This window comes from Dasypus novemcinctus, chromosome 10, assembly GCF_030445035.2.
Source record: "Dasypus novemcinctus isolate mDasNov1 chromosome 10, mDasNov1.1.hap2, whole genome shotgun sequence".
Lineage (NCBI taxonomy): Eukaryota > Metazoa > Chordata > Mammalia > Cingulata > Dasypodidae > Dasypus > Dasypus novemcinctus.
Window position 1 is genome coordinate 44,552,483 of NC_080682.1, and position 12,297 is coordinate 44,564,779.

At 39.9% G+C, this 12,297-nt stretch overlaps 1 protein-coding gene across 8 annotated transcripts in view; it reads left to right on the forward strand.

The window, feature by feature from the left end:
- AMBRA1 (autophagy and beclin 1 regulator 1) overlaps positions 1-12,297 on the forward strand; it is a 197,029-nt gene that overhangs the window by 151,462 nt on the left and 33,270 nt on the right. The gene's annotated exons all lie outside the window — the stretch shown is intronic.

Sequence of the window (12,297 nt, forward strand, 5' to 3'; positions counted from 1 at the left end):
TAATCAACTTTTGGTTTTGTTAATTCTTTTTTTTTTTTTTAAGATTTATTTATTTATTTATTTCTCTCCCCTCCCCCCCCCCCCCACCCTGGTTGTCTGTTCTCTGTGCCTATTTGCTGCGTCTTCTTTGTCTGCTTCTGTTGTTGTCAGCGGCAGTTTCTTTTTGTTGTGTCATCTTGTTGTGTCAGCTCTCCGTGTGTGTGGCACCATTCCTGGGCAGGCTACACTTTCTTTCGCACTGAGTGGCTCTCCTTATGGGGCACACTCCTTGCACGTGGGGCTCCCCTACACGGGGACACCCCTCCGTGGCAGAGCACTCCTTGCACGTTTCAGCACTGCGCATGGGCCAGCTCCACATGGGTCAAGGAGGCCCAGGGTTTGAACCGTGGACCTCCCATGTGGTAGACGGACGTTCTAACTACTGGGCCAAGTCCGCCGCCCCCTGTTAATTCTATTTTTTAATTCTCTATTTTGTTTCTCTCTGCTCTAGTCTTTATTGCCTTCCTTCTGTTCTATGTGGGTTTAGTTTGCTCTTTGTCTAGTTCCTCTTGTTATGAGTTTTGGTCTCTGATTTGAGATCTTTATTTTATTTTTATTTTTATTTATTTATTTAAGTTAGGCCAGTAAAAAGAATTCATTGAGAAATGGGGAGAAAGAACAGAGCTTGCTGAGAAATGGGAGAAAAGGACAGAAATATGCACCAAGATTTGATGCAGGTTTCTCTAGGCAGAGAGAGTCTCTTCTTTTTTAATTTAAGCATTTAGAGCTATAAATTTCTCTCAGCACTGTCTTTGCTGCATCCCATGATTTTTGGTATGTTATATTTTCATTTTCATTCACCTCAAGATATTTCCCAATTTCCCTTATGATATCTTCTTTGACCCATTGGTTGTTTAAGAGTGTGTTATTTAATTTGCACATATTTGTGAACTTTTCATTTCTCCCTATTATTAGTTTCTACCTTTATTCCATTATGTGCCAAAAAGATATATTTTATGATTCCGTTAATTTTAAATTTATTAAGACTTGATGTGTGTCCTAACATAGGAGTTATGCTGGACAATGACCCATGTGCACTAGGGAAGAATGTGTATTATGCTGTTGTTAGGTGAAGTGTTCTATATATGTCTGTTGAGTCTAGTTGGTTTATAGTATTGTTCAAGTCCTTTATTCTTATTGAACTTCAGTCTAGTTCTTTTATCTATTTTTGAAAATGGTGTATTGAGTCTCTACTATTAATGTAGATCCATCTATTTTTTCTTTCTAATCTGTCAGTTTTTGCTCCATTTATTTTTGGGCTCTATTCTTAGGTGCGTATGTGTTTATTATGCACCTAATTGTTATATCTGGCTGATAAATTTACCTTTATCAATATATAGTGTCCTTTTCCCTTTTAACTTTTTTTACTTAAAATCTATTTTGTCTGTTCTCTTTTGGTTACTCTTTGCATGACACATATTTTTCCGTCCTTTCACTTTCAACTTGTATCTTTGATTTTTTTTTAAATAAAGCATACAATTCATCCAAAGTGTACAATCAGTGCTATTTGGTGTAATTACTTACTTGTGCATTTATCACTTCAGTCATTATTAGAGCATTTTCATTATTTCAAAAATAATAATAAAAAACAAGAAAATTCTTTACCTCTCAATCTCACTATGCTTCCCCTGCTGTACATAGCTGCTATTTCTGACTATTCTTACACAATTATTTATTTATTTATTAAGGAGTTTTGCTGAGATATATTCACATACCATACGATCTATCCAAAATGTATGAACAATGGCTATTAGTATAATCATAATGTGCATTCATCACCACAAAAAATTTTAGAACAATTTCAGTGCTCCAAAAAGAAAAACTCCATACCACTTAGCAGTTCTTCCCCAGCCCTACATAACCAGTAATCTAATTTCATTTTCATAAATGCATTTATATTTCCATTTTATATAAATGGAATTATACAATATGTAGTGCTTTGTATCTGGTTTCTTTCTCTTAGCATAATGGGTTTTTTTTGTATGATTCTGACATCTTGTAGTACTAACATACATTTGTTCAGTTTCAAAGAAAAATGGTCTCATTTATGCAATTTTACCCATATTCATATTTTACATGCAGTTTTACTATGCTATATAGTCCCAGGTTACATTTTTTAGCTTTCCTTTTAGTAATATACCTTAGAATTTCCCTTCAAACTACTTTCATACCCACATAATTTTGCTACTAGTTACTAGCATTATGTTGTGTACCTTTTCAATTCATTTCCAAAGATTAACACACACATCCTTTTTACCAAGTCTGCATAAGGTAGCCATCACCTTTCCATTGTTTAACCTCATTCTATTTTCTGGTGACTCATATTCAAGTTAGTAAATGCATGAGATTACACAGTATATTTAGTTCATAGTACTGCAGTCATACAGTACTTGTCCTGTTGTGTCTGACTTGCTTCACTTAACACAATGTCCTCCACATTCATCCATGTGGCCATATGCTTTATGACTTCATTTTTTTCTTACAGCTGTATAATATTCCATTATGTAAATACATTATAGTTTTTCAATCCATTTATCAGTTGATGGATGGACCACCTGGGTTGTTTCCAACTTTTGGCAGTTGTTTATAAAGGCTACTATGAACATCGGTGTACAGATGTTGTTCATGTCACTGCTCTCCATTCTGGGTGTACACCCAGTAGTGGTATTGCCAGGTCATGTGGCAAATCTTCCTTAGGAACTGCTAAATAGTCTTCCACAGTGGCTGTACCATTCTACATTCCCACCAACAGTGAATAAGCATTCCTGTCTCTCCACATATTCTCCAACACTGGAAGTTCTTTCTCTTTTTAATAGTGGCCATTCTGATAGGTGTGAAATGACATCTCATTGTAACTTTGATTTGCATTTCCCTAATTCCTAGGGAAGTTGAACATTTTTTCATGTGTGGTTTTTTGTTGTGTTTTTTTTGCCATTTGTATTTCTTCTTTGGACAAATGTCTATACAAGACTTTTGCCCATTTTTTAGTTGGGTCGTTTGTCTTTTAATTGTTAAGTTGTAGCATCGCTTTGTGTATCATGGATAGTAAACCCTTATTGGATATGTGATTTCCAAGTATTTTTTCCCATTGAGTTGGCTATCTTTTTACCTGTTTGAAAAAGTCCATTTTCTGGCCTTTGCAACCTCCCTTTGTGGTGCAAAAGGATTTAATTTTGAGGAGGTCTCCCTTTTTTTTTTTTTTTTTTTTTTTTAAGTATCAGAGGCCAGGGATTGAACCTGGTACTTTGTTGAGCCAGTGCTCTACCACCGAGCCACGTTGGCTCCCCTGAGTTGATCTTTATGTTTGTTTTGCTTGTTGTTTGTTTACATTTTCTTCAGGAGGCATCGGGAACCAAACCTGGGATCTCCCATGTAGAAAGTAGGCACTCAGCAACTTCAGTCACATCTGCTCCCTCTATTATTTCTTTTGTTGCTTATGCTTTGGGTGTAAGGTCCAAGAAACCACCACCTACCACAGGGTCTTTAAGACGTTTCCCTACATTTTCTTCTAGTAGTTTTATGGTCCTGGCTTTTATATTTAGGTCTTTGATCCATTTTGAATTGATTCTTGGGTAGGGAGTGAGATAGGGGTCCTCTTTCATTCTTTTGGTTATGGATATCCAGTTCTCCCACCACCATTTGTTGAAGAGACTGTATTGTCATGAGAACATGGCTATGGTAGGTTTGTCTACCAGTTGGCTGTAGAGGTGAGGGTTTATTTCTGGACTCTCAGTTCTATTCCACTGTGATGGTTAGGCTATTGTGTCAACTCGGCCAGGTAATTATGCCCAGTCGTTTGGTCAAGCAAGCACTGGGCTAACTGTAATACAAAGGCATTTATGGACTTTAGTCACCATTGACTTTACTGCAGTGGTAAATCATAGATGATTACATTAATCAGGGAGATTGCCATCAGCAATGAGTGATGCTTAGCCCAATCAGTTGAATGCCTTAAAAGGGGAAGTGGGATTCCAGTATTGAGAGAGAATTTCCCAGCTCATCTTCAGGCAGCCAGCATCTCTCAGAACTCATCAACAACCTTCATTGGACTTTCATTGCAGCCTCTGGTTGCAACCTGGACTTGTATTGTACATCCCCATGGCTGCGTGAGAGACTCTTTTTTCTTTTTATTTATTTATCTCCCCTTCCCACCCCCCGTTGTCTTCTCTCTGTCCATTCACTGTGTGTTCTTTATCCGTTTGCCTTCTTGTCAGTGGCACCCGGAATCTGTGTCTCTTTTTGTTGCGTCATCTTCCTGCTTCAGCTCTCCACGTGTGCAGCGCCACTCCTGGGCAGGCTGGACTTTTTTCACATCAGGTGGCTCTCCTTGAGGGGCACACTGCTCGTGCGTGGAGCTCCCCTATGCGAGGGACACCCCGGCATGATATGGCATTCCCTGCATGCATCAGCGCTGCGCATGGGCCAGCTCACCACACGGGTCAGGAGGCCCTGGGTTTGAACCTTGGACCTCCCATGTCGTAGGCGGACACCCTATCCATTGGGCCAAATCCACTTCCCTCCATGTCTTCTTGATGTCCTTTATCTCTTTAGCCATATTGTCTTTAACTCTAATTAGATTTTGGAAATTTATGTGCATCTTCTTGATTAGTTGTTTCAAATCCTGTCTCTTCTGAGGCTTTGATATATTCCTTTTCTTAGGCCATTTCTTCCATTTTTTTAGTGTGGCTTTTTTGCTGATGTCTAGGCATCTGATTAGGATGGTGAGATTACTCAGATGCTCAATTTCTCTCTTTCATAGGAATTTGTGGTGGGAGGCTGTGTGTTACTGCTGTTGTTTGATTCTTGTTTCAGTGTTTTCTGAGTCTTTAGGATTGTCCCTGTTACTTGCTCAAATCTGGGGCCTGGATCCAGTAATGGGTTGCAGATCCCTTCCTAGGGCCTTAGGTAGGGAGGCTGTAGAGGCCAGAAAATCCTCTTAACGTAATTTTAATTTCCTCACATGCACTTCCTTGTTCCACCAGTAGGTGGCAGTCTTCGGCAGCCTTCTCTGTTCAATGCCTGGTTGGAGTTTGTTTCCTGCAACAGTGACCAAATCAGTATGATAGAGGAGCCTGCCTGGATACTAAGAGCCTTGTAATTCAAACTTTCTCAGAGGCATTTCTCTAACCTTCACAGGCCCTCCCTTTTCCCAGCTAGGAAATAATTCCACTCCCCTCTATGTCATCAACTATCAGACCCTTTCAATAGAAAGGGACATTGACGGAGACAGATCTCTTGAGTCCCTTGTTGGCTCCCAAGGTTAACAATGACATGTAGTCATCAACCTTCTCCCCACCTCTGCACCCCCCAGTTCTGAAAGGACTTGTGGGACATAGCAGACCAAATTTGTGGGCCAAAAGCTGAGTCACCCTTAGTGTATACCCCCCTCTCTCCCCTGTCCTGTGGAGGTAGATTTCTGGGGCCCCCTTTGTAGCTGCTGGCACTGAGGCCTGAGAATTCAAAAATGTCTATATGGGTGGAGGAGGATGCTGGCAGTTGTAGCTGTGGCTTTTAACTCACAGTTTTGCTGTCATGATTCTTTTCTTTTGCTTCTTTCTCTTCTGGGCATTGTCCAGCCTTCCCCTGGTATCCTAAACCCTAGAAGATATTTTCCAGGCTGTTTCTGCCTGTCCTCTAACTATTTTTCTGGGAGAGAAGAGAGTCCCATGTCTTTCTAGTCTGCCATCTTCCTGGAAGACTGTGTCTTTGATTTTAAGGTGAGTATTTTGTAAACAGTGTATAGTTGGTTTGTGCTTCTTAATTTATTCTGCCGGGCTCTACCTTTTGACTAGAGAGTTTAGCTCATTTACATTTAAAGTTACTACTGATGATGCATTGCTTTGGTTATGCTTATTTTTTGAAATCCTACTAAACTAAATTTGCTTACTGATTATAGTAGTTATTCAGTTAAATCTCAAGGATTTTTCTAGGTATATTATATGGAAATAGTAATAATTTTTCCTTCTCCATTCCAATTGTACACCTGTGATTTCTTTCTCTTTTCTAAATGCATTGTCTGCTACCATCAGAATAGTGTTAAATAATAGTGATGATAGTGGATATTTTCATAGAATTCCTGACTTCAGTGAAAAGCTGCTAGTTTTTCCCATTAAGCATATTGCTATTTTATTGAGAGTTCCTGTCAAGAATGGACATTAAATTTAGTCTTGTTTTTCCAGCATCTATAAAGGTGATCCTATATATTTTTTCTTTCCTTGGGTCTAAAAATATGATGAATTATGTTAATGGATTCTGTAACATTAAGCCCATCCTTACATTCTCTGGATAAAACCCACTTGTACATCATGTATTCCCTTAATGTAGAATCTCTTTTATTTTGCCTCCTGACGATTTACTTGGAATTCTTTACATAGATATTCATAAGTGAGGTGAATCTTTGCTTTTCTGTTTTATAAAATCTCGATATGTTTTGGTATCAACATTGTGTTCTAATGTTTTTCTTCAGTTTTTCTTCCTTTTCTTTTTCTGGAACAGCTTAAATAGTATTGAAACTATATTTTTTTATGTTAAAGTTAGAGGCCTGAGGCTTTTTTGGGGGAGAGTGTTGGGGCAGGACAAGCATAGGGAGAGATAGCTCTTTTGTTTTGTTTTGTTTTGGTCTTTGTTTTTGTTTTTTACTGTAAGAGATCACAAATGCTTACTTTTTTTTCCCCCCAAAGGTTCAGAACTTGGAGAACAGGGCACATCAAAAGAGAGAGAGTTTTTTAGTAACTTTCTCTGTCACTTGTCCTATTATGGTTACTTGCATGAACTTTGAGCTGCACTATCCAATTTGAACTCCCAACTCAGCCACCTCCTAGCAGTGTGACCTGGGTTATTTAATCTCTGTACTATCTACCCCTTAGTTTCCTTGTCTATAAGTTGGGGATTAAATAATGTTAACTTCAGGATTGTTATTAGGTTTAAACAAGTTAATAGATGTCAAAGAAGTCCAAACAGTACCTGGCACTTATTATAGTAAATGGTCAATAAGTGGTAACTATTTTTATTGTCATTTCTTTTTCTTGGAAATTGCACCATGATTCTTTGAGAGTATGACCCTAAATCTGAAGCCACTTCTCCTGCCCATATTTACAGTACTCTTAAGATAAGTGTTTTCCTACTCCCGAGAGTGGTATTTATTTAGAAGATCCACTTATTCTCCTAACATCTTGCTTCTTCTGTGATGGACTTCTGATCCCTCTTGTTTCCACCCAGTTGGAGGTAATTTTCCTTGATAGAAAAACAAAAATTAAAAACCCAGAAGAGTACATGCATCCGATATGAAGTTAGCATAGCTTATAAGGCCTCCTTGGTTGTCCTTCACATTGTTTTCCACAAGCTCAACTCATTCTACTATAGCTTCCTGTCATTCTCCTTTAATTCCTATTAATTCTTTGCACTTCTTCCATTTTTGAAGATGGCTTTTGTAAAACCTGAACTGGTCAGAAAGCATCATATACAACCAGATTGGCTCATTTTAATTGTGGTCATCTCTTTCCTTATTTAAATCATTTTTGTTGTTAGAATTCTGTTTGTTTGTTTTTTAAGATTTATTTATTTATTTTCTCTCCCTTCCCCCCACCCCAGTTGTCTGTTCACTGTGTCTATCTGCTGCGTGTTCTTCTTTGCCCACTTCTGTTGTCAGCGGCACGGGAATCTCTGTTGTCAGCGGCACGGGAATCTGTGTTTCTTTTTGGTTGTGTCATCTTTCCGTGTGTTGCGGCGCCATTCCTGGGCAGGCTGCACTTTCTTTCACGCTGGGCAGCTCTCCTTACGGGGCACACTCCTTGCGCGCATCAGCACTGCGTGTGGGCCAGCTCCACACGGGTCAAGGAGGCCTGGGGTTTGAACCGTGGACCTCCCATGTGGTAGACGGAAGCCCTAACCACTGGGCCAAGTCCCCTTCCCTAGAATTCTATTTTTTAAACTGCCTTATTTTTCATAGAATTTCATAGAATTTTGGTCTTGGGAAAAATATGCATTCTAGAAGTTCATGGCAGTCACTTTTACCTGAGGTTCCAGTTCTTAGCATTTAAGTGTTTCATGGTCTGAATAAAGTCTAGTAGCAGATTTGATCTTGGGTCACCCCTCTGAAAGATTCAGTTGTAAGCAAAGTTAAGTTGGCAATCTGTTTTGTTGTAGGATTCATTTCTCTAGGTCACCTCCTTTCCCCTGGAGGGTAGCCTTTGGCCATGTCAGGGAGCTGCAGGTTCTGAATTTTAGTGATGGGTTAAGTTGCCACTATGTTGCTGGTCATCTGACTTATCTGAATTGCATCTAACCCATTTCTGGAGTTAGGTGAAAGATACATGCCACCTGTTTCTCTCACTTGGGATACAGAATTAATGAATTACTACCTGTAAAGAATTTAGAAATTTGTGAATAAGACCTCATTTGCATAGATAATTTTGAAACTCTTTTCATGAAAAAAGTAGCTCACTAGATTCACTGTGAGTTTTAAAGTAAACTCTTGAGTGAATGGCAGTGGTCACTAGTGTGTCCTACAAGAACCGGCCTTAGGAAACTCAGCAGATGACTGGTGTAGGGCAGACTTGTGCCTTTGTGGAGTACATTAGTGTCATCTGGAGCTTTGTGCAGGAGGACTTATTCTGAAATCTGAGGGGCTCAAAAGGTAGCCAAGAGGAAAATTTCCTGCTGATTTAAACCCCTTTGGGCTTTCCAGATTGGTATTGAATGCATTTGCAGAAGCATTGCAACTGCTAAATCGCTCCCATGGCCTCATCTGGCCAGCCAGCAACAGGCTGCAAATCGATCTTTGTACAAGGTGTTTGTATATAATTTATGGAGCTGATAGGAAGGCAGAGCCATCTGCTCCTCCAGGCATCAGTATTTCTAACCCCTCCCATTCCCTGCTAGGGCATTTTCACATGGAAATCATTTTAATTAGGAAGAGATTATATTGCAGAGTCTGGAACATGGCTTCCTGCTGTCTCCTACATTGCTTTCTCTACCCCCTGGAGCTACTCCCTGAAGCTCTTAAGCAGTTTTGATTTGAAAACCTTTTATTTCCTAGCCTTTATTTCCAATCTTAGCTGCCCACCTAACTGCCCCATCATCCTTGCCCACATGTATTTTACTTTCAAGTAAAGAGCAGGTTGCTGGAGCCACAATTCAGGGACCAACAACTATTTAGTAAGGCAGCAGTTCTCAAGTGTGGTCCCCAAACCAGCAGCATCAGCAACACCTGGAAACTTGTTAGAAATGAAAATTATCAGGCCCACCTCAGCAATCTGTTTTAACAGGTTCTCCACATTATTCTGATACATGTTAAAGTTTGAGATCCATTATGGTAAAGGAAGTCATAAAAAAGAACAAAGTTTTTAGGTGTGGGTTGCCCACAGTGTCTTAGCTGTATTTCGTGTCATCTTTTTCTCTACTGTTTATATTGTTGAACCCAAAAAGGATTAGTTGTCCTTTGTCATTAGTACGTAACTTTCCTATGGCCCAAGAAAACAAATAACAGAGATCCAAGAAATCTCTCCCTGTATAAATCAATTCACAAAAATTTCGGCCTTATGAGAGGAAGCTGCACAAGTGAATTGAAGCAGTGACCACTCACCACTGTAAATGAGCATTTCCATTTCCATGGGGGAAATTAAGAGCTGAAAAGCAGCAAATGTAAGTTGCTAATTGGAACTTTGAAATAAAAAGAAAACTATGAACATACCACCCCATTCTCACCGAAATGAAGCTACCAGATCATTCTGTGCTTACTAAATCCTCTTCATTAGGGTAGAAGTGAACTAGAACACAAACTGCAAAATTTCTGAAATTAAATATGCTGCCTAAGAAACTCTGTTATAATTTTCAATATTCTCATTTCATTTGTCATTTGCCATGCTCTCTGAGCTCACTGCTGTAGCTGGGAGCAGTTGTGAAATTAGGTGGGGCAAAATTAGAGAGATGGCCATTGACTTGATTATCATAATATAATACAAACACAAACACAGTTGCTTGTTGCTTGCATTTGAAGCTGACAGACACTTTTTATTTATATGCCCAGTTTTTCAGGGTCTTAGAGCCAAGCTTTCCAAAAGAAGGAAAACCTTACTTGTTTTCTTTTTTTTTTTTTTTTTAAAGATTTATTTATTTTATTTAATTTCCCCCCCTCCCCTGGTTGTCTGTTCTTGGTGTCTATTTGCTGCGTCTTGTTTCTTTGTCCGCTTCTGTTGTCGTCAGCGGCACGGGAAGTGTGGGCGGCGCCATTCCTGGGCAGGCTGCTCTTTCTTTTCACGCTGGGCGGCTTTCCTCACGGGCGCACTCCTTGCGCATGGGGCTCCCCCACGCGGGGGACACCCTTGCGTGGCACGGCACTCCTTGCACGCATCAGCACCGCGCATGGCCAGCTCCACACGGGTCAAGGAGGCCCGGGGTTTGAACCGCGGACCTCCCATATGGTAGACGGACGCCCTAACCACTGGGCCAAAGTCCGTTTCCCCTTACTTGTTTTCTCTTCCTACCCCCACATTCCCCTTTAGAAATTAATATTGTCACTTAGTAGTTAACTGCTTTTTAAAATATTGGTGGGATTTAGGCTCATTTTGCTGGGATTTAGGCTCCTTATAGATCTGTTCTTGACCAAATTACATGTTAATATACTATCTGAGCTAGATCTATGTAACAGCTTTGTAGAAAAGCCCTACTTTGATAAAATGCCCAGTATACATTTTTGAGATAATAAATGTGACGAAATGACAACTGAGAAAAGCTATCTTATAGCTCACAGAGCCCCATCTCCTTGTCTATTTTTTTTCGTGTCCTACTTGAAATGTATGATTTCTCTACTTTCTTTCCCTGCCTTTGGTATGATCTAAATTGTCCATTTCTTTTTATCTTTCTGAAGGTTGTGCCACCTTAAAGCTTGGAAAACCAAGGTAGGGCTCACTCCTGAAGCTTAATATATCCAATTCCTTTGGTGGTTCTGTATCCCCAAATGGAAGCACATGTGAATGCAGGAGAAGAGGAAGATATTAATGTCATGTTTTTGGCAAAGGGCTTGGGACCTTGAGTAAAGAGCAGACGGTCCCAGTGCTAACTAGATAAATCTAGCCATACAAGCAGATGGTGGGTTGGAAGTTGAGCAGTATTGCTTAATGGTGATAGCAGTGAATATTTGGATGTCATTATTTTATTAGTTAGCAAACAGAATCATTCTTGTGGTCCCTCCTCAGTGTTATGCGTAATCTACTGTAGGTGTCAGCCCTGGAGACTTGGCACAACACCCTAATCAATGTGTTCTTTTTTGATCTATTCTGTCATCTCTATGGCTTCATTAGCTACACACAGGAAAGTGGGAAATAAATACAGAGTTTTATTCATCACCCTGACTCCCCAACCCCATAAGCTTCACCAAAAACCTTTCTTTGTTTCCTTAGGTAATTTCTTAGGGAACCTTGTCCTTAACAAAGAAGTCTACTAAGTCTTTTGGCTTACTATAGTAGATCGCTTGGAATCTAGTGAGACTGCTGAGCTTCACTATCTTTCTTTTTTTTCTTTAACATAATACCTCTGACAGTGGACATCCAAAGTAATCTCCTTAAATTAAGAGAGCACAGAAAGTCTCTCTGCCTGTGCGTATGAAATAGATCTAGAGAAGACAAAGCCCAGGCAGAGCTTGGTCACTTTCAATGTTTTGTGCTGTTCTTCCTGTGTCCATGATGCGGGCTCTCTTGTTCCAGGTTCACATCAAGGGTAAGCTACTTTCTCCTATCAGGGAGCTGTGCATGGGCCTTGGAAAGGGATTTAAAAGAAAATTGAAACAAGATGTGCAGGTACAGTCACAGTGCTAGCTAACGTATTAGTTCTATTATATGGAGAGGATTCTCCTTGCTAACACTCCTCCAGCCCCCTTCTGTCCCCACTCCTTACTTCATGCTGAGCTTACTGCCTGGCTAAACCTGTGTTTTATTTTCAGTACCTACTAAGTATAGACTGGGGCTGCCCATGGATGGACATTGACTTAGGATATGGATAGGGATAGAGCCTAGTGAGAAATGAAAGAGCCTTAGCCATCCAGCTGGGGCTGCCCTTTGTTTCTGCTGTTTGTAGAGCAAGGTTTAGTTAGTAATGCATTGCCCAAAAAATTGAAGTCTCTGAATTTTCCAGTTCTCTTAAGTGAGAAAGTAAGACAAAAATTTATGAAAAGACTTTTCATCTCCAAGGTCACATGGCAGGAATAGAGTATCATTTCTACCCACAAGGAAGCTCCATCTATATCATCATTTTCTGGGAATC